The sequence below is a fragment of the Mustela erminea genome, chromosome 3, assembly GCF_009829155.1.
Source record: "Mustela erminea isolate mMusErm1 chromosome 3, mMusErm1.Pri, whole genome shotgun sequence".
Classification (NCBI taxonomy): domain Eukaryota; kingdom Metazoa; phylum Chordata; class Mammalia; order Carnivora; family Mustelidae; genus Mustela; species Mustela erminea.
Window position 1 is genome coordinate 18,788,925 of NC_045616.1, and position 20,903 is coordinate 18,809,827.

Here is a 20,903-nt window from a genome sequence, read left to right on the forward strand (position 1 = left end):
AGTGAGTGGAGATCTGGTCTTATGCTGGAATGGGGTGGGGTGGGAGGGCTTTACTGGGAAAGGAAGAAAAAATGAAAAATACAATAGGGGAGAAATTTAAGTGAATATTTTAAAAAATAGTAACACCAGGTGGCGGGTATTATAGAGGGCACGGATTGCATGGAGCACTGGGTGTGGTGAAAAAATAATGAATACTGTTGTGCCGAAAATAAATTAAAAATAAATTAAAAATAAATTAAAAAAATAAAAAATAGTAACAACCTCCAGGCCTTTTTTGTTTGTTTGCTTTCTGTCATGCTTTATGCAACATTGGTGATAATGTGAAAGGAGCTCACTACAAACTGTCTCATTTAACTCCTTGAGCTTTTAATTTGTATATTTATAGTGAAAGCAATAGGGACATTCACTTCTAGCATTGAAACAAAACGAATGATCAGAGGAGAGGATAAAGAGAGAGGCAAACCAAGAAACAGACTCTTAACTCTAGAGAACACATTGATGGTTACCAGAGTGGAGGTGGGTGGGGGATGGAGGAAATAGGTGACAGGGATTAAGGAGGGTGCTTGTGATGTGCACTGTGATGTGCTTGTGATGTTGGGAGCTGTTGGGTTGCTAAATTGCACGTCTAGGGCTCCTATTAACTCTGTATGTTAACTAACTGGAATTTAAATTAAAAACTTAAAAAAATTTATTAAAAAGAAGTTTTAATGCATGCTTCTGTTGTAGTTACTTCTATAGTTGGGTTGGGTTTAACTGACATTGTCACAATTGAAGCAAAAAAGATCTCTTCCGAAGAGGTGCCTTTCCATCCTGATATAAACAACATCCTTGTGTGTAGGAGTGAGGGAGAAAGGTAGAATCTGTTTACGGAGAAGAAGCCTTGGCTCTCAGTGACATCAGCGGTTAAGTAGGTGGCCGTGAAGTCTGTGCAAGTAACTGGCAGGAGACCTCCTTTTGTTTACCTAATTCCTTGGCGTGAGTCATTTGCAAACACTGTCCACGGAGGCTCTGCCAGGTACATCCCTGCCAGGACGTCTTGCTTCATCCAGATGAATCCTAGGTATGCCCACTGGTTCTCAAAGGAGGCTGCACACAGAGAGCACAGGGAATGCCCAGTGTCGATACTGGGGTATTTTTACACATCTCCTTACATTAAGGAACAAAATGGCGGACACTGTAGTGGGTGACAGTCCAGCACTGGAACCAGACCCTTTGCTTGAGTTGCGGCTGGTATTAGCAATAGGGCAAGGGGCAGAGGTGTGGCGTTTAAATAAGTATAATATTACCATAAGATGGTTCTGAGGAGTAATTGACTTAATATGGCCACTGCCAAGAAGACTGCTGGGCACTCTGTAGGCACACTGGAACATTAACTGTCATTGTAATCGGGTCAGTGTTCTTTTTTTCTCTGCCATTTCCTTCCTGATCACACCTCTTTATTCCCCCCTAAACACTCAGAAGGCCCAACCTGAAATTTGTCACAGTTTATGTTCTGTTCGACATCACTGGAACCGCAAGAGCACCTTACTATGATCTGTCATTTTGGGAAGCGTAGACTCGGGCTGCTTAAAGCCATTGCTTTGAAAAGGGCATCTGCCTTCTGATTTTTTGTGTTCCACGTAGGTCTTTAGGCAGCTGGGTTTCCCAATCAGTCTGCAATTGTATCTGTTTAAATGCATCTGATGCAAAGATTCAAAAAACCAACAAAGACACACTTCAGCATTAAAAGCACGTGGAGGAGCCTGGAGAGCCCCGCAGCACACAGGTAGGACAGACCTTGGGATTACTTCAATTCAGTAGCTCAGCGAAGCAATCAAGGCTTCTATTCATCTCTCCTCTTGGCTCACCACAACAGAGGGTTCACCCGTAGGCTGGTCTTACCTCGTGGGGGTAGTCTGGCTCCTAGCAACTTCTCAGGATGCTTGCTTTCACAGGTATCCTTGGAGAGGTCCAGAGAGACGGCCAGTTTCAGAAGTGCTCTGAAAAGAGCAAGGATGGGTCTTTCTTAGAAGTTATAGAAGAAAAAAATTTAAAAAAAAAGCTTCTTCAGTCTTATTAGCCCATAATTGTCTGCCCATTTGGTGGACAGCCCACTTGAACCAATCAACGGAGCCAGGGGAGGAGAGCACGTGGATTCTCTTGAGCCCAAGCTGCATGGCCCATCCTCAGTGGGAAGAGGGGACAGTCACCTCCTTGAAAGCACGAGGTACTCATGGAAGGTATGGCTACCAGGAAACAGACTCAGGAGAGTTACCAGGAGAAGCAGGAACAGATGCTAGGGGGTGTTTTCAATCTCAGGTACCATAACCGTGCCACCTGGCTCGAAGCTGGATTTTAGCTTGTTTAAAAGCATTCATCAGCTCTCTGCTAAAAATGTCCCTTCAGCTCATCACCCTCGACAAAACTGGTTTTGTTTTTGTTTGTGCGCAAGTTTGTTTCATTCTGTATTGAGAGTGCACCCAGATCCGCACTGTCTTGGTTGCAGCGCTGGGTCAGAAGCCTCGACCCTCGGCCAATTTCGTATTAGACAGTACTCAAAAGAGTTAAGTGCCTATCAAGACTTAGTCATATTTTTTTTTTTTAAAGATTTTATTTATTTATTTGACAGACAGAGATCACAAGTAGGCAGAGAGGCAGGCAGAGAGAGAGAGAGAGAAAGAGGGAAGCAGGCTTCCTGCGGAGCAGAGAGCCCGATGCGGGGCTCGATCCCAGGACCCTGAGATCATGACCCAAGCTGAAGGCAGCAGCCCAAACCACTGAGCCACCCAGGCGCCCCGGCTTAGTCATATATTTTAAAGTAATTCTTTATGGTGCCCCACTTTCAAGAGAGGATTTTAGTGGAATGAGACTTTCATAGGTTGGAGGTGCATCCGGATACGTTCGATTTCAGTTCCTAACTAACCCGAGGAACCCACGGTGGGTCATACACAATCCAAGAGGGAGGCAGGTGCTTCCGCCCTCTGGCCTTGCAGCTCCGGTGTGATAATCTGCTGTTCTCAACGCTTTTCCCACTAACTCACAAGGGAACGAAGAGGTTCACCCTGAGGACAGGCTCCCGTGGGCACTTCTCAGAGTATCTGTGTCTCTTTCACCCCCTCCCTTCCCCTCCACAGAAGTTCATCAGAATGCAAGTGAGTGCAAGACATGTTTTTACAGGTATGAACTTGAATCTGCTCTAATTTATAAAAAGAGACAGATGACTGTCAGACCTTAATTTTTGCATCAGTCAAATTAGGCTGGATTACGCCGTGGTCAGAAACAACTGTCAGTGGTTTAACGCAACATTTTGTGTCTTACTCACTTGGAGCTACAGCGGAGGGGGCCTTCTGCCATCAGGGACCCCAGCTGGCAAAGGTGCCGTCTCAAAAGAGCTCACACAGTCACAGAGCTGGGAGAAGAACCAAGTCCCCATCACCAATCCCAAACTTGTTCTTCATGATCTTGCTCTGGAACAACGCACATCGCTTTTGTTCCCCTTTTGTGGCCAAGATAAGTCACACCAGCCATGCTGTGTGGAGACAGGGAAACGCTGTCCTATGATTTGCTCAGAAAAGGAAAAAAGGAATATTTGTGAAAGTCCGAGTGGCCACTGCCGATTTAAAAAGAAAAAAATGCTTAGTAAGAAATGAGTTATGACATACCTCACTGCTCTGTGCATTAGTTGTACCTCCTGCTAGCCAAGAAAAGCTCCGCCGGGCAGCCCCATAAGCAGACTAGTGCTCTTCTTGTTTCGTTTTCTCTTTGTTTTGCTACCTGGAAAGAAGGACTTCTTGGATATTTTGCTGATAGGGGTTCGTTGCACACTGTAGTTGAGCGGAATCTAGAACTGTGCATCTGTACACAGGCACGCAAGCATATTACACAGATAAACAGAGGGCTGCTTTATAACATATGCTCAAAATCTGAAGATGGGAACAGTCATCCAGGCAGACAGCAAAGAACTGGGAGCTCAGTTGAAATGGCTCCCCAATATCACACAGTGCCATCTCCATCCTGTAAATGCCCAGCTATGTATATGTGTTAATGCTTAGGAGAAAAACTGGAAATTGAATCACTAAAATGCTTAAAGTGACTTTATGTGGTTATAATAGTGAACAGAATATTAGTTTGTATTGAACTTCTCTTTCATCTGTATTTTCTCAGTCCTCGATAATAAATGCCTTCCGCAGAAAAACCACTGCTGCTTTTGCGGTTAGGTGAAACAGCTGAAGAGCAAATTCTGAGATGGCCCCAGGACTCTTGCCCCCAGGGTGTGTGCCTGGAATCATCTCCTCCCCTGAGTGTGGTGGGACTTCGAGTATCATGGGCTGTCACTCCCCCACCCTTAGGTTCTGTGTGTGGCTAAAGAAGTGTTGCTTATACCATCAAGGTGTGATCCGTTGATTTTGAGTTCCTCAGAAGGGGAAGGATCCCGGGTGGATATGAGCAACTCAGGTGGGCTTTGTAAGGTGGCTTCTTCCTGAAAGAACAGTCCACTCCTGGCCTCAAAAAAGTGAGCTGCCATGTTGGCAGAGAGGACTGGAGGGTGGCTTCCAGGAGCTAAGAGCAGTCCCTGCCTGACAGCTTGCAAGAAAACAGGGACTCAGTGATTCAGCCGTAGGGAAAGAAATTCTACTACCAACCAGTACGCTGGGGAGAGGGTTCTGCTGCTCCAAGGAGACAGTAGCCATGGCCTCTACCTCGATTTTAGCCTGGTGAGGTCCAAGTTCCTACCTAGCTCACCCGTGCCTGGACTCCCAGCCCCTGGGCATTAAGAGAGAACACATTTCTGTTGTCTTAAGTCGCTGAGTTTGTGGCGCTTCCTGACAGGATAATGGAGACCTAAACTTCTATGTCAACAACCGCCAAAATCTGCTATTGAGTAGAATCAGGAGAACATGAGAATGAGCATATATTTGCAAAAGAAGGAAAAGATCCTTCAACTAGAAATCAGTGTTGCACACTTAACTTCGTGAGGAGTTTCTGGGAAGGTGCAGGGGGAACTCGGGAGCAGTGCCGGGAATTGTTGACCTCTTGTCATGGGGACTTGATGTGGAGTGCTGGTATGTACACATATTACAGGGTATTGAGACTTACGTGTATATGACTTGAGTCCCAACAAAAAATAATGAAAACCCAGTGAGCTTGATACTAATCAGTACCAAAATTCTATAAGGTAACAGTCTGAGTGTCTTGTGTATGGTAGGCATTCAAAGAATACTTTCCCAGTGTGGTGTAATAGATGTCACACGAAGTTTACCCGTTTAATCATTTTTTTTTTAAATGTTGTTTATTTATTTGACAGATAGAGATCACAAGTAGGCACAGAGAGAGGAAGGGAAGCAGGCTCCTTGCTGAGCCAAGAGCCCGATGTGGGGCTCGATCCCAGGACCCTGAAACCATGACCTGAGCTGAAGGCAGAGGCTTAACCCACTGAGCCACACAGGCGCCCCCAGTTTAATCATTTTAAGTGACATTAAGTAGATTCACACTGTTATTTTAAACACCCAGCTCCGCTATCCATCTCCAGAACTTTTTCATTATTCCAGACTGAAACAAATAGGTTTTTATTGTTGAGACACCTGGCTTTAGTTTCTTTTCGCCACGTGGACAAGCCAAGAGGCAATAATACAGTGTGGTTATGAAGACAACGCTAATATTATGCTTAATTTATGTGTGAGGTTTGCCATGTGCTCTCATATGCTTCTGAGTTTTAGTAGAGTAAATATTCTTGGAAGACAGCCATTTATTTTACCTAGTTTCATAAACTGGGATTTCTAGAATCCCTTTCCAGTTTCCCCTCTCATCGCTTCCTCGCTCAGCCTACCTCCTCGGTTGTAAAAAGCTTGGTTCTCAGAACCAAGACCGTTGATTCTTGTTCCCGACCCCTGCCTGAAATGCTGTCATGTCATCCCTGGCTGACTTAGTTAACTCATTGAGAAAATTCTGTTAGGCACCTCCCACGTTTAGGTGCAAGGGTGTGACGTTAAAGGACTTCATCCTGTCGTCCTGGCACTAGTCCTTTAAATCTTCCTGCAGATACCCGCTCTATGTGAAACCCTTCTCAGTCATCCTTCTGTACCCTTCTCACCCACCACCATCACCTGAGGCCCTTTTAGTGAGTTCTACATACGCCCCCCTTCAGAAAAATCCCTCCCTGTATCACATTTATGTATATCTTCGACTGCCCTGCTTAACCGAAAGTTCCTTGAAAATTGGGCTCTTCCTGGTTCACCTTTGTGACCTGCGTCCCAAGCACCCTGAGTACTCATGGAGTGGATGGGTGTGGGTAGGGACATGAAGGTTATAATTAAATTAGAGATGCTTATTCAAAGATCACGGCTCCTTCACATTGGTAAGCGCCTAAAAAGTTTAGTTAATCGTTAAATGGGTAGAGAAAACGAGGAGGGCGCTTTTAAAGTCTCCTTCTGATGGATTTATATTATTAATTAAACAGAGGTATGTCGGAACCTGTGAACATGTACTTCTTCCTCCAGAAATCGGCTCCCTTTCTTCTTAATTAAGTTGGCTGTGGCACGGTGTAAATCTCCCTATGGTTATTCCACTCATTTCATACATACTAATGAGGACAGGCATATGAGTGTGGTGGTGGAGGTGGAAATCATTTATTCAGCTGTGGGAAAAATAACATCAGGACTTGGACCCCCTGCTGACTTTGCACACAGTTTTTCAAAGCTTTAAATTGGCATGCTAATTAAGTAGCTGAGTGCATTAAATAAAGGGCACACCATCGGCCTCCTGGGGGTTGGAAGGGACTCCTTGTGTTTCTCCACTTCACATCTCGGACGTGAGGGTGGAGAGCATAGGCCCATTCTCCACATCTTCCCTTCAGATGTTATCTCCCATTTACGAGTTTTCTGCTTCCATCAGAGACTAATCACAGGGAGTTCAGAGGATTTTCAGAGTTCCCGGTAACTATAGGAGGACTAGTTTTGATAGAAGATGTCAGTTATGCTTGTCACTCTTATACCGTGTGCATTTCACATTTGAAAACGTGGGTGATAGTTCTCTTAGCTAGGAAAGAGTGTCTGAAAACATCTACTCTTGACTCTTGAACAACAGTGGGGTTAGAGACACAGGCCCCCACTCCATCCATTCCCCGCGCAGTCGGAAATCCATGTGTAGATTCGTCCAAAGACTGAACCACTAGTAGTAGCCCATTGTTGCCCAGAAGCCCTAACGATCCCATAAGCAGCCTTTGTATGTTATATGTATGATGTACTGCATCCTTACAGCAGAGCAAGCAATAGACAAGAAAATGTTATTTCAGGAAATCTTTTTTTTTTTTTTTTAAGATTTTATTTATTTATTTGAAGGCAGAGATCACAAGTAGGCAGAGAGGCAGGAAGAGAGAGGGGGAAGCAGGCTCCCTGCCGAGCAGAGAGCCCGATGCAGGACTCAATCCCAGGACTCTGGGACCATGACCTGAGCTGAAGACAGAGGCTTTAAACCCACTGAGCCACCCAGGCGCCCCTATTTCAGGAAATCTTAAGGAAGCACAAATGCGTTTTCTCTACTCTCCTGTGCTCACTGAAGAAAATCCACTTGTAAGCGGGCCCATGCAGGTCAAACCCGCGTTGCTAGAGGGCCAACAGGATTCTGAAAACAGATACTCAGATGTGGTGATTATGCTTACAACATTTGCTAATTTCTAGTAAGAGATAAAAGGTTAAGTCCCCGATTCATTATCGTATCTGCAGGAAATGGTGTGAGCTCTTCCTGGAAGAGAAATGTGTGTTATTTTCTATAAGCCCACTTGCCTAGTCAGCTCTGTCTATACCCCAACGAAGGTTCAGGATGGCAGACCTGAAACCTGGCAGTGTTAATTTCACAGTCTATCCACCTCCTATTTTTTTTCTCAACTGTCAGGACAAATCTTTCTTTAAATCACAGAGAAAGCATTTGTGTGTGTGTGAATATGTAAAGATGACTTCAGTGATTTCCTAGGGACACTGAAATGAAACAACCTTCCTACAAGAAAGCAGGTGACTTACTGTCACAGTGTTCTTCCCTCCCGTGTGCTTCTCTGAATGTTATGGGCATAAAAGGGTCGGAACAATTCATGCCAAGCAAGCACTGGTGGATTGATAAATTGGTTGAATGTGTTTTGATGGTGCCGGGACCAAAACCTCAAACGGAGGGGCGGGAAGCAGGCAGTGTCTTGGCCAGTGTCCCACAGCTGGTTAGCAGCACAGCCAAGACCCGACCCTCAGCTCCCACTGCTAGTTGGAATACCATTCTACTGGAGATCAGAGACACAGTTGCCAAAACTTCCCTCTTTCTTTTGTTTCCTTATTTATTTTTTCCCCACGTTTTCCTCCATCTGTATCTTAATATGGTATATATTAGCAGCAATAAAAGAACTCACTTTTGTTTTCATTTCTAATTTTTCTTGAGGCATCCAATTTCCACCCACCCCGCCCTATAGGGCTCCCACCCAGCTAACTCTTTCCACCCCTTCACCATATTCTTTTCCTCTGGGAGCTGGGTCTGTTTTTCATGTTTTCCTGGCTGAATTGAGAAAGCAGGAAGAATTGGAGTGCTGACTTTTTCTTGTTCCTTATTTTACTAGAAAGTAGAGGGAGATGGGAGGTAGGGAGGGAAGTCTTGGGTAATGGTAAATAACTGCTTTTTGTAACCCTTTCATAAGAGGGTCTTCCCATCATACCAGTTACCTTGTAGTGCTAACTCAGGGGTGGAACCCATTTTCCCATCTGTATTGGGAAATGTATTTCCCATGACCATACTGGACAGGATGGGATTATGTTTTCACTCCGTGACATCCTCCTGGAAACTGGCACCTCAGCTAGAGAGACATGGGGGGAAGCACCAAAAAGTGAGGGGATGTGTCCAAAGTGTCTTGGAAGAAATGTAAGGTACCACTTAAGGACAGGCTGCAGATTTGATCTTGGAAGGTCATGACCTCTTTGTGTCCTGTTCCCTCATCTACAAAGTGGAGATGAAAAAACCCATCAGGTTAGGTTGGGGAGTTTAAAGTGTTTGGCACAAAGCCTAACCTGGAGTTAGTTGAGATTTTTAAAAGTTTTTTATTGCTGTTGTTTTGTTTTTTAAAGTGAGAGAGAGAACATGCGAGTGTGTGGAGGAGAGCAGGGGGAGGGGCGGGAGGATCTCCAGCGGACTCCACGCGAGGGCGGGACCCAGCACCGGTACTCAATCTCACCACCCTGAGATCATGACCTGAGCCCAAATCAAGAGCCCCGTGCTTAATCAACAGAGCCACCCAGGGGCCCCTTAAGTTAGTTAAGATTTTTATTAAGTGGCACCAATAGATAAGGCATAGTTTCTGGGAACACTCACAGATTCTCTCTGAACTTCTTAGCCATGAACAGAGCTGTTTCACCAAATTGCCTTTTTTGTGGGCTGAGGTAGAAGGTGTTCATGCTTCAGGAAGGGTGAAGGAGAAGGATGACAAGACCTCGATAGGACATCAGAGCCTCAGTCAAAGGGCCCGAGTCCCAGCTGTGCCCTAACCCTGGGAAAGAACTGCAGTACCAGGCTGGAAACCGAGGCAAAGGCCAAGCCCCAAGAAGAGCAAGGCTCCTTCCAGTAATTCCCCTGCCCGCTGGCTGGAGATTCTGAGCTCTCTGCTAAGGACTGCTTCCCAGCTGGACCTGTGCAGTAATGGTGTCACTTCATCCTGCCAGGCTGACTTCGGTTCCAGGTTCTCTCACCACCTGGCAGCTGGGGGTGCCCTCCCGGCATCTCCACGGCTGCGGTCACGTGGGCCCCCTCCCTGCACATGTGCATGTTGCTTTCTTGGGTGCTCCAGGTTGCTCTGCTCCCTGACGAGCAGCACCAGACATTCTAGGCTCCGCCCTCTGGGCACTCGGAAGGTTCTCAGGTTCTCGTGCTTTCTGGAACGGTGGCTCCCTTCATCCCCACATTGTAAGCCCTGGCATTTCCAAAGCCACTTCTGTATATGCTGTTCAGTTGTGTCAGCCCTGCTTCCTGTCTACACAGGAAACACCCCCCCACGCCCCCCACCCCATGCAGAGAAGCAAATAGTGGCTGCTGGTCTACAAGGGCCCTCAGCGGACCTGGAATCTCTTGTCTCAGAGGGACAGGATGCTTCTGTGGGCCATTTCTAGGTCATGTGGGGTCTAAACTTCCAGCCCCAAGCTTCGCTGAACCTCTTCCCTTTCTTGTGCCCAGTGTGATGAGAAGGGTGATGAGGCCCGCCATCCTGCAACGCAAAAGAGCGGAGAGGAAGCAGAATCCAGGGTAGAAATTCATTTTTCTTGTTGCGATATTTCTTTGCTTGTTACACTTTCTTTGCACCCTCCAGCTCTTGTCAGAGACCCATTTGTGAATGGAGACATTTCTGCTTTGAAGTCATAATTTATCTTGCAAGAGCTGCTAAAAGAAGCACTTTTAAACTCGGATCTGAGCGTAGGCTGGGAATTGTAAGTCACCTCCTAGCACTTGGGCAAATTGCAAAGAGTGGAGTCTTTTTTACCTCAGGGAGTCAATTTTAACTTATTGCTTTTTTTCTCCGAAGATACTTTCCTCAAACACTTCGCTCACCCTCCTTGCTTTCCTTGCAAATTCTGACTTAGGTTGTATGAACCAGCCGTCTGCAATTTATTGATGATGTTTCATTGGCTGCAAGTTAACTGGTATTTACTTTATCATGAGCCATCTAGCTGAACAGGAATTTTAAAAATTAGTCTATGGAAAGCCTAAGGAAACACTGTATTTTTCCAATCTACTCCAAGAAAATTATAGTTACCACCAGTCATCTCTCTCTTCCAGAGCCTCAGAGAGAGGACATGGCAGAGGAGGAGAGATGGTGGATGCTGGCATCTGCATGCCTGGATTCAAACCGTGCCCTTAACCGCTTACCTGCTCTGTGACCTAGGGCAAGTTACTGAACCTCTCTGTGCTGGAGAAGCGAAGCCCCTACTTTCCTTGCGTATTGTTGCAAGTAGTAGCTGAGTTCAGATACAGCTCAAGACAGAAGGGTGCTTGGCACCTAGAAAGGAAAAACGTAAGTACACTTTTCTTCTTGTTAAATTGTCTTCTAAATGTGTAATATTTGAATTCTTGGAGGAGCAAAACCTACAGATGGACCAGGACAGCACAGATTTCTAAAAACAGCTATCTTTTGCTTTTATGGTTTGACTGATTATAAAAATGGAGGTTAGAAGCAGATCAGATTGAATGCAAAGGGGTTGCTAGTTTTAGTCACTGGACGTGTTTTGTTTTTTTGTTAAATGTGGTCAGGTGCATTATCTGTTTGAAGCTTCTGCGTCTTTTGACAGTGCTTTTTTGAGTTTCCTGTTTAAAGGGTTAGACAGAAATGTGTGAGTTTGCACAACACAGCCCATCTGACCCAATAGGACTATATTAAGTGGCCAGCCAGCGCCTCTGGCAGCTCCCCCCACCCCACCCTTCCCTACCTTTCCATACCGGCTCTGGAGCAAGGGACAAGAAGCACAGTTTATGTAAGCTTACAGAAAAGAAACATCGTAAAAATATGTATCTATCTCCATATGTTCCCACTCTTCCTACACGCTGAAGTTTCAGGGTAACTTATTAAATTTGCCTATTGCTGACAAAGCTATTCAGGGATAAACAATAACCTCTGTCATTTGCTAGGCAGCCAGATTTCCCTCAGAAGGTTCTTTTGGGGCCCCTTAAAATGTACCTTTGTTGTAATCCACAGAAAGTCACAAGAGAACAGCTGAACTGTGTAACTGAGTTTAATTTATTGTGTTCTCTCTCTCTCACACACACATACACACAGCGTCCTTGTCCCTCATCCCTTCGCATTTTTTTCCTGGGGGTGGGTAGCCAAGAAATGCGGGGCTCCCTCTGCAGGCCTGGGGGCCGTGACTGCTTTACCTTGCTGGGAGTTCACATACATTGCAATCATTTGTAATCTTCACTGTGACTTCAGCAAAGCTCTCCTATCATACTCATTTTATTGCCAGGGATTTGGCCATTTTGGAGATAAAACATAGTCATCACTTGGCAATTGTGTTTCAGCCACATGGACGCAAGCAGCTCTTAAATTTTGGGGGGAGGGTTCTGAAGGGCAGGTCATGTCGCTTGAATTTGGGGGGAGGGTGGGGTCTAGGGAGTGGTTCAGACAGTCTCAACCTTGAGGCTCAGAGTTCTCTTTCTAAGCACTGTTCCCTTCCTTCTGATCCCATGCACACAAAGGTAAAGCCCTCCTCTATCTTGGTTTCCGTATCTACTGAAATAATTTTCTGCTAATGTGTATCATGTTATAATCCTATGCTGGTCCTTATGAGCACCCAAATAATCTGTTTTCTCCAGGAGGGCAGCAACGCCCTAAGGAGGCGTTCTGTATTCTCAGCACCTAACCTGGTGTCTGGCATACAGTTGGTGCTTAGTAAATAATGACTAGTTGAGTGCTGTCCTCTTTATGCATGTTTCTTAGGGCACTTCTGTGTGTCCTCCATAATGCCATGGACTCAGTGCCGATGGGGGCCAGATGTGATAGGGGAGGTAGAAATTATCACAGAGCTCTCTGGGCAGGTGCGTGTTCCACCAGCTGATAGTTTAATAAGAATTTATTAGATTTGCACTGTAAACTTCTGTTGCTCTCAGCTAAAAACTTGAGGGAAACATCAAAAAATATAATAGTATCCTTGCCTAGAGAATTTCCAAGCCTAGCTGGCAAGATGAGTCTTACCTATCTGTGGGATTCCGGGATAACTCAGTGCTAGCCCCAAACCCCACCCAAACCTAAGACTGATTCTAAGGGAAATAACATTTCAGAGAGTTGGATTGCTGAAGGTACTTTGAGGTGGTGGGAAAGGTTCATGCAGAGTTAGATCCTAGGTAGGAAAGATGTGTGGAGTTTGGATGTGTTGAGGGGCGGAGACGAGACTTCACATATGGCAGGGGTAGGGGGGCAGAGAGAGCATGAGCGAAGACGTGGAGCCTGGTGTGAGGACCTGGGCACAGGCGATGTGAGGAGAGAGGCCACTAACCTTGCCGGAGTGGCATGTACTTGAGAGAGGACATCAAGGCCAGGCAATGGAGAACACAGACCTGTGTTTTATTATCATGATACCACTCCTTGATCAGCCCTGTCAGGTCGGGAGACTTTGGTGCCCAGAGTGGCTGAGAAATAATTTGGACAGTAGCGGAGTTTGGAGGGAGATACAGGAGCCTATCCTGGTGCCTCCACTCCACAGCCACCTTAGTTTTGATTTCACTACAGTCAGCAAAATTTCCTATTGATGAGTGAACCTTCTCTCTCTCTGTAAGGCAGTGGTGCTCAAACTTGGATGTGGATCAGCATCCCTTTGGGGTCTTACTGTAAGGGCTGATTTCTGAGACCTGTCCCCTTCCCCACGCCTGAGTTCTCATTCAGTAGAACTGGATCAGGACCTAGGGATTTGCGTTTTTGCAAGGACCCAGCACGTCCCATGGACTGCACTTGGTGAATAGAGCCCCAAGGAGTAAGTGGTCCAAAGAGGCAGTAAAAACAAAAAACAAAAAATAAACAAAAAAATGGGCAGCCAGCAAAAGATATTTGTAAGAGATGCAAGCTGCACGGTTAGTTACTAAGACTATGTTCTCTGATGAAATTTAAACACTGTCCAAACCATTCTTATCTGTCTCATCATTTGGAGCTTACCTTAATTTGATGGGCAGTGTGATATGTACAATAGGCATGGAAATGATCTGATTTCTAGAAGCCCCGGTAGGGAGAATATTAAAGCTCACCTCAGTCCAAGGACATCCTAAGAGCAGCTCTTGAATTTATTCTTTGCTATCAGCTGGACCCAGAGTAGCTCATTTTACACTACAATTAGTAGCAAATTACAGTCAGACCGTCTTTCAAAAGAGCTGGTTACATTCTGCTAGGAGACAATTTAAAGGATCAGATTGGTGCTCCATTAAATCAAGCAAGCTCATCTGGCTCCTGAGACTTGGGTCTCCCAACCCTGCAAGGCATGCACATTGGCTTCCCTTTTAGCAAAAAGCTGAGCTCTGGGCTTTGGTGTTTCTGATCCGTGTTCACTCCGACAGTGGCCCCATCTTCTTGGGCTGGGTGCAGACATCTCACTGGCAAAAACACAGATTGGTAAAGACACTGGGTCCTTGTACATGTCCATGTGGGAAAAGTGCCAGTGACTTCTGGGGCACCTGACCTGGTTTCTGCTGTCGAGAGATGTGGAGTTTCTGCAGACCTCACTCCTAGGTCAAGAGGGCTTCCTGGGTGGATGCAAAGGAGGGGAACTCTTCTCTGTCAATGTTTTTTTTCTTATTCAGTACACACTGAAGAGGTGGGCGCCTGGGGGGCTCGTCCTTAAGTGTTTGCCTTTGGCTCAGGTCATGAGACCATGGTGGGAGGGGTATGGAGTCCTGCAGTCAGATTCCCTGCTTCGGGGTGCAGGCAGGGCAGGGGGTGGGGGTGGGGTGTCTGCTTCTCCCTCTGCCTCTCTCAGCGCTTGAGCGCTCTCGTTCTCTCTCTTAGATAAATAAAATCTTAACATGCGCACGCGCGCACGCACACACACACACACACACACACACACACACACAGAGGCAGTGCAGAGCAAAATCCTTCCAGTGGGCTTGCCGCAGAGTCACACCGTTGCAGTGTGACGCCTGGAACAGTGTCCGCTGAGACGGTGAGGTACAGGTTGGAATGTGGGCTGCACAGGGTGGGGCCCGGTTTTGAATGGGTGAAACTCCTCAGAGTCTGAATCTGAGGAAATTGCAAAAAGCCTTGTATTCTTACAGGTATAGGAGGGAGACACCTCCATAATACTTTACGGGCAGTCTTTCTTTTCTTTGTGTTTGCCACTTTCCTACAGTTTTATAATGAGAGAAAGCAGAGCAAAGAACTCTTAATAGTGAAGAAAACACATTATAGGACTAATCCTGCTTCTCTCTCTCTCTCTCTTTTTTTTTTTTTTTATAAGCTGCCAGCAAGAAAGAAGTGGCTTCATTTTATGTGATGCTGGCTGGGCAGAGGCAGGCATTCATCAGGGAGGCAAGCATTCACGGAGCTGTCTGTCTTAAGGTTAAATGGGTCCAGCGTGGCTACCTCAGCTCTTTCATGCCCAAGTACAAACACCTGTGATGTCTGGAGTTAGGGAAACAAAATCCCCCCCACTTTTGTGGAACTCCAGCCTCCGGCACCAAAGGTCCCCCTCAGCTCGCTCAAGGACAGGCAACCTTCGGCTCTCCCACAGGCAACACAGGGCAGGGAAGGAATGTTGTTGAACTGCACTGATTTTGAATCCAAAGCCAACACCCTTTTCAAAAATGTAAAACATTTGGCGTGTGTAGAATATCTGCTAGGCCCTGATGGGTCCCCCGATGCTGGCGGTTCTCCAGGACCACCCAGTTCTTGGCCTGCCACCCAGGTATCTTCCAAACTCTGGCTCAAGTTAAAGGAGAGACACCTAAAAGACATCTCCTTTCTTTTCTTATTTCATTTTCTCTGATCATTCACCGCCTAAGACAGGAGAAAGTGGGGCACCTGGGGGGCTCAGTCAGTTAAGCGTCTGCCTTCAGCTTGGGTTAAGATCTTGGGGTTCTGGGCTGAGTCCCACCTCGGGCTCCCCGCTCGGTGGAGAGTCGGCTTCTCCCTCTCCCATCTCCCCTGCTCGTGCTCTCTCTCTCTCTCTCAATTCAGTAAATCAGTATTAATAATTCAATCTAAGCCAGACTGTTTGGTGTCACCACAAGGGACCAAGACTGTATCTTATTAAAAAAAAAAAGAACAGATGAGTTAACTGTCTTAAGGCCGTCTTAAGGGTGGCTGCAGACGGAGTCTGTGTCTTCCTGTCCTCAGCTGTACACTGAGGAAGAAAGAGACACAAACCCTGGACCACATGCTCCTAAACATTTTGGGAGTGAAGGGAGGGAGCTGTGTCTTCACCCTCCTAACCTGGGCCCTTTTAGACCCAATGAGAGGAGGGCGGGTGCCCCTTCTGAACAACGCCTGGTGTTTTTTTCACCCCCGAGCTGCGTCATAATGAAACCTCTCCCTCGGGTGTTATCTTGCTTCACCTGTATCTGACATGAAGGAAAGGGTAAATTCCCAAGGTAAAAAGGGAATAAGGTGACCCATTTCCAAGACAGAAGGGGAGGCTAGAGTGTGCCCATCATGTGACACGTGTTCGGTACTTCGGGAATCTGCATGTTGAAATCGAAGCTGTCGGGGATATTCGCAGTCTACGCTTTGACATGTCTTCAACATCCCAGTAATGCCGGTTTGAAGAGCGAGGCTAGAGGAGGGTGTCTGTGCAGCAGGGATCTGCTTGAGCCTCTCCTCCGCCTGTCTACCTCTCGTCCTCTTGGCTCAGCAGAAGGTGTGATGGGAGCTAAGGAGGTAGAAGCATATCCAGTCTAAGTGCAGCATTTTTGGTGTGTGCTGTTGAACTTGTACCCTGCCTACGTTGGTTGAATTGGATTTATGCTGGTTGAATTCTGGGATTGACATCTCACTGGGACCCACAGGGAACCCCTGTGGTCCCCTCCAGGACAGCGTTTTTAGTCCTCGCGGAATTCTGTAGACTGTGATCCTGTCTGCCATCCTGCTTTGAGATCTGCCATTCCTGAGCTCTCTTACTTCTTTTCTTCAATCTGGAGCACTTCGGTTCTTCACAGGATCATCAAAACTGTGCAACCCAGCCTCTTGACTTTCCAGCTGAGGATGCCGTGGCCATGAAGCTTGAGTAACTTGTGCATCCAGCTGTGTGTTCCTCTCCTGATTCCTGTACCCCTTGTGTCTTGTCTTGCCTTAAATGTGTGTGAGAGAGAGAGAGACAGAAGGACTGATAGTTATTGGGATCTGCTATGTGCAAGCTTCTTACCTGTTGTCTCTCCTATCAGCTCTGTGAACTAACTTACTGCCACATGTACTGTAGGAGAAGATGAAGGCGCAAAGAGGTTGAGTAACTTGCTCAAGGTTACATATCTCTGGGGAGCTGGGGAGCTGTGTGGAGCCCAGATGTCCCAAGGGAGGAGGCTCCTTCTCATGGGGGGCTAGAGGTGGCCTGGCGGGAGGCAGTGTAGGCCCTCAGAGGATGGGGTCTTTACCTTGGGAGCGTGATTGAGGAGACAATCTGCTGAGGACAGCAACCCAGGCGGGAGAGGCTGTTCCGCTGCTCCTGAACTACCTGCCCTACTTCTCTTCTTTCCACTTTGAGGATTATCCGCCCCCCCGCCCCCGCCGCCTCCTGAGTGGACATTGGGAGGAAAAAGGGATCTGGCATAGATGTTAAGGATAATGACACTAGTATCAGGGTCCCGAGTCTGTGGTATGGTGGCACAGGTGCTTGCAGGAACCTGGGTATGGATGGGGAAGTAGAGGAAAAGGAAGGGTGCGGGCGTCCTCCCTTTGGGGGACAAGACCTGTCCAGTGGCCAACAGAATAGGAGGATGCCATTTCCCGGGCCGTCGGAAGAAGGGGCTCTTCAGGCAGCACCTCCTTTGAGGCAGTGAGGCTGGATTCCACCCCCACCCCCGGTTGGCCCTCTGAGAGAGGGGAAAGGAGACGATCGAGAAGAGCAATGACATGTGTTGACCAGGTACAGTCAGTCCTCCTGGCTTTCCCTGCCCTTCTTCAGAACCAGGGAATCCAGTGCTTTCTGTCCCGGGGAGATGCTGATTGGGACCCTCTGTCTCCATCTGCAAAGACTCTCTCTGTGAGGTCAGTGTTTGCTAACGGGGTGCTTCTCTTGGAGGCACACCTCTGCAAAGGAACACCCCTCATGTAGGAAGGACGCAAGCTCTTCATTTTCCTTGCTTTCTGCCATCATTCATGACCCCTGCCTTCTTACCCCTGGGGACTGGAATTCATTTCACCTTCTCTTTTTCTCCCGGGATTTGACTAGAGCTCCTTTTAGGATGGCAAATTTCCAAAACCTTTTCTCCCCCACCCCATCTCTCCCGAAGAGGTCTGCAAACTGGTGGAGCTGTTGAAATGTGCATCATCCCCGGAAAGTTCGTGTCATCCGTTCAGACGTGGATTTTACTTTCAGAAGAGTACAAAAGTGACTTTTAGGAGTTCACAGGAGCCTGAAGTTATTTTATTATTTTACACAGGAAAGCAAAACCCCGAGATCTGAGAATAACATCAGACTGGTTCTCAGGCCTTTTAATTATCACGAATACTCGCTGCCCTTTTCCCCGCACAAACCTTGTTAGGAATACTGACATTACTTCTGCTTTGACAGCCTGGAAAAGTCCATGGGCAGGCATGATTCTGACGGGCCAGATTCTCACTGAAAGAAAGCCTACAAAAGTGTGCGTTTTGAATGGCTAGGACAGGCTTTTAAATTTCTGTGATAATCCCTCCTGTGTGTTCTCCTTCAGTACAGTGGGGACTGACCTACTTTGTCCCCCCATTCCTGAGTTTTGCACAGGTAACAATAACAAGATGAGGAGGCTCTGAGGTTAAAACTCAACCCTGATATGCAGCAAGCCTTCTTAGCTTCAAATCCCGGGGCCAACTTCGTGGATTTTATTTATGCATTCATTTATTTCTGTGACGTCTGGTGCCGAGACCTGGATAAAAAAATGAAAACGTCGGTTCATCAGAGGGACCCGGAGTGGAGCGGGATGAAAATTTGAACCCACGAACTTTCTGACTCTTTCTGCCACAGAAATAACAAGATCCTTACTGATCCGCACAAACAAAGGAAGGTCTCTCTGCTCCGCAGACAAAGGCGGACCTGAGAGTAGTCACACCTCTCAAAACATCACTCACAACATCCCAGACCAAAACAAAAGCAGTGTGCCAAGGGGCCAAACAAACAGGCGAAGAAATCAGTAAATTTCTTGGTGAGTTGCCAAATTTGGCTTCTGGCTGTTTGCCCTGCAGGGAATTACGTAATTCCCAGAGGAGAGCCCTCCCCTGCCTGCGAATCTCAGCCTCTCCTGGGAGGCTTTTCCTCCTAAGGACTGGCAGCCAAAATAGGTGAGAATCTCACTTCCTCTGCCGTGAGGCGGCTGGTTTTTTATGAGCTGATTTTGTTGTCAGTGCCGGTGGGTTGGTGTGGAAGGAAACGCCATGTTTGTGCCATTATAGGATGGGTTTCATGCCGTTCTTCCGAAAGAGTGACTGAATTATGCCCTCCATGTGATACTCCTAAGGCATCCACGCCTCAGCTCGCTGAGCTCCAAAACAGGGATATCCAGAGCAGGAGGCCCTGATTACTTGGTTCTTACAGTGGGATCGCGAGCTCAGCCCACAGAACTGGCCTCATATTGTGGGGAGTTCACTGAAGAAAGAAGAAGTGGGAGGGAGTTGAGGCTGGGGGCTGGGCTCAGAAGCTGTGTTCATGAAAGGATCACGGGGCACCAGGATTCTCAATTCATATCCGTGTCAGCCCTATAAAGCCACTGTTACTCTCTTGTCACAGTGGAGGAAATTGGGTCTCCGAGAAGTCGGGCAGCTTGCTTGCAATCACGCAGCTGGTCAGCGGAGACCTGGCCTGCATGACTCCAAAGCCTGTGCCGTACCCCAGGCCGAGAGTGTTACTCCATCAAGTTCAAGGGGTTTATGCGGAAGCATCCAGTGCTTCCATTTGCTCTGTGGGACCTTGTGTGATTGAGCCTCTGAAGGTCTTTCTCTCCAGGATGAAGGCCTCTGTATTCCATAGTGTCTGGGCTGCCCACTGCAGTAGCCACTAGCCATTTGTGACTATTGAAAATTTGAATTAAACAACTCAGTTCTCGAATGACAGCTTTCTAGCAGCACATTAGAGTTTTTTTTTTTTTTTAATTTTTAAAATTTATTTGAGAAAGAGAGCAAGTGCACGTGAGCAAGGGAGAGGGGCAGAGGAAGACGCAGACTCCCCACTGAGCAGAGGGCCCAGTGTGAGGCTCAACCCCATGACCCGAGCAAAAGGCAGACACTTAACTGACTGAGCCACCCAGGGGCCCTGCCAGCAACGCTTCAGTGCTGAGTCATCATAGGCGGCCAGCGGCTATCTTTCTGGACAGCACAAACTTCTAGAACATTTTCATCTTCACAGAAAGTTCTGGTGGACAGCAATGACTGTCCGGAGCATTCTAGTTGTTAGTGGGGCCTCCCCTTTCAGGCTGCACCTAGTCCTTCTCAGCCTGGAGAATCTGCTCCTCCTGCTTATCAGAGCAGAAATGCTCAGTCCCCTTCAGGGCTTCTTGGGAGGAATTTTCCCTAAGCCCATTTCTGACCTCTCCCTGCCTCGTGACTCCTGCTCACTGGAGATTGGAGGTGCTTCACTGCTCGGTTAATTTGGGAATGAGCTATCTGTGGGAATACAAGTTCTGCTCTTCCCCCAGGGCTCTGCCACTGTGCTGGGCAGGCTGTGGGGTGTCCTCAATATCGTCTCTGTGCCTTTAAACACGTTCTGTTCTCTTCACCCCAGGCTAAGCTCTGGGAAGCTCCCTGTCTGACCCGCCTCCTTTGACCTCTGTCAGCCCCACCATATCACCAGCTCATGCACTCCCAGCAGCAGTTGACGGTGGGATAGAAGAGCTCCGCCTGGCCCTGGACATGAGGAGGGTCAGGCACCCGAGGAAATCATCTTAGCAGGTAACACAGACGCATCTCACCTACCAGGCTTCTACTGGTGCTTCTCATTCAGCTCCCACCTAAGGCTGCAGGGCCGTGGGAGGGTCTGTTAGTTTGCAAACTGTCCTTCGTACATAGAGGGCAAGGAGAGACCAAATCAAGAGGCAGACCATTCCAGATGTGTAGGCCTGGGTTTAGTAAGCAAGGAACTTAGGCATGAGGCATGTTTTGGGTGGCCACAGGTCAAACAGATCTCTGCACCTGCCTGTCTGAGTCTTCAAAGTTTACGTAGAGACCTTAAGTGGGTTCACACAGATGTACGGTCCACATGAACTCAACAACGCACTGCTCTCTCAAGGCTGTGCCCTTGGGCGTGGCTCCC

General features: G+C 47.3%; 1 long non-coding RNA gene across 1 annotated transcript in view; it reads left to right on the plus strand.

Moving 5' to 3' along the window:
• LOC116585971 overlaps window positions 1-20,903 on the plus strand; it is a 145,396-nt gene that overhangs the window by 39,176 nt on the left and 85,317 nt on the right. The window contains exon 2 of the long non-coding RNA XR_004283827.1: window positions 10,774-11,008. This is a non-coding gene — a long non-coding RNA (uncharacterized LOC116585971). The remainder of the gene's footprint in view (window positions 1-10,773; window positions 11,009-20,903) is intronic.